Raw genomic sequence first — 2,295 nt, forward strand, 5'->3', positions numbered from 1 at the left:
TGTGAGATGATTATATTAATATTCTACTGACTATAATTATTTGAATTTTATGAGTCATATGAACTAAAGCTGTCACATATCCTCTAATAATTTCAAATGAAATTACTTTTTCAGCTTTATATGTTAAAGTTATATAGTTTTCAAGGTATAAAGAAAGGTCTTGTGAATGTCTAGTGACCTTTAGTGACCTTATTATCACAAGCGTTCTTGTATACTACAATGAATGGAAAGCAATCCCAGCATTTATGTTATTTAGATACAAATACTTAAGGTGAATTTATGTGCTGAAAGTTTATAAAAATGGATATAGAACTTCCTAACTTATTTTGGGTGAGGTGATAGGTTTCTAATACTATTAATCATGATATTATAAGTTAATAATTTGTTAAAAGCAATTGTACTAACAACAAAGGTAGTGATTACGGGGTTATTTGGATAACAGTGGATAAAATTTACAGTAATAATAATCTAAAGGGTGATTTTATGCTATAGGCCTGTTAAAATTATGTAACACTGACTTATGAATGGAACTTTGTGAATGGATAAGAAAATTTAAAAATGTCTAAATAATACATGGTCGGAAATTGCTAATCAATCATCAGATGACACAGATCTTGAAAATAGCAAAACCCTGCTAGAATAAATTCCCTTGAGTTGCTAGCTGGAGTAATTTAGAATCAGCTGATATCACAGATATGATATAGAGCGACCTTCCACTGATTCCTGATAGGTCAGAATGCAAAAGCATTAGGCTTTTAGTATCTACTCAAAACCTACCAGGGTTTCAAGACTATTAGTGGCAGTATGGTTTAAGGGTGAGTCCATAAATGGCTCTAAAAATTGAACTGTTTGAAGACATTAATATGTGTACACAGAAGATTTTAATAACTCAAACATCCACTTAGAGCCAAGTATTCTATGTCCAGCTACCTATAGTAATTGTAGGTTGAAGATATGTTTTTGTGTAGGTGTGGGTATATATGTTTGAGTAGGTGTATCTTTTTGCGGGGCTATGAGGATGCAGCCTTGGACCATATGGCTCAGTTAGTTGGAGTGTTGTTCTGTATACCGATTGGGGTTTTGGTCCTCGGTTGAGGTGTGTATAGGAAGCAACACATCAGTGTTTCTTTCTCTCTTTCACTCTCCCATCCTCTTTCTAAAATCAATAAAAAAAATATCTTCAGGTGAGGATTACAGAAATAAAGAAGAGGAAATTTGATATTAAAGTTCATTCTTTGATTTAATAATTCTACTAAATCGCAATTCAAGACCTTTAAATAAATTTTTGTGACCATTATCCCTATGTCAAATTCCAAAAGATTTTAGTGTTTAACTTGATACCTACATGTACATATATTAGAGCCAATAAGTTTTAAAAAACACAAAAACTAATGCTCACAGGAAGACAGAACAAAACTGAATTTTTAGTATAGATTATCCCTCCTCTTCACTTCCACTACTTCTATACTAGTGTGGTTCAGGTCTGGTATAATAATTTCTCAATTGTCTTCTTATTGCCATGTTACCTGCACAAAAAGTTATTCACCCAATATATAATCATTTTATATTTGGCTTTATTGTTTCCCTCAAAAATTCTTTATTGCTCTCCAAATCTTAATAACCATAGACTATAAACCTTAATTTAGCATTTTGAGTATTCCACAGGTTGTCTTTCCTTGGGATCTTGGATCTTTCTAGAAAAATCTATGCTTCAGCCACTTCAGACTACCTTGGATACCTTAAATGTGCCTTATTTTTTTCAACAAATGGATCCTTTGAATTTTCCAAAAGACCCTACTTTACCCACTCCCCAACCCACCCACATACTGTACTCTTAATATTCCCCATTAAAATCCTATTTGTTGTTAAGACTAAATTTAACTTTTTAATGTCTACGATCCCACTCCTAATAAACTGAGCTAATAGCAAACTTTTCTGCCTGAATTTTTAGAACATTTGGCAACACTCAGGGCTTAATACTAGACCACTTGAGGTCTTTGTATAAATTGGAACAGCTCACTCCATTTGAGCCAGCAGTCCCCCAGGGACACAGCTTAGTGAACAGACTGACTCCAAGTGAATTAGAAAAAAGGAACTCTTTTTTTTTTTTTACAGGAATGGATAAAAAAAAAGTTGTGGTACATTATACTACTTGGCCATAAAAAAGGAAATCTTACCTTTTGTGATAGCATGGATTTATCTAGATAGTATTATGTTAAGTGAAATAAATCAGCCAGAGAAAGACAAATACCAAGGATTTTACTTATATATGAAAACAAAAACAAGCAAAAAAAC

The sequence above is a fragment of the Pipistrellus hanaki genome, assembly GCF_964339955.1.
Source record: "Pipistrellus hanaki genome assembly, chromosome: 7".
Taxonomy (NCBI): Eukaryota; Metazoa; Chordata; class Mammalia; order Chiroptera; family Vespertilionidae; genus Pipistrellus; species Pipistrellus hanaki.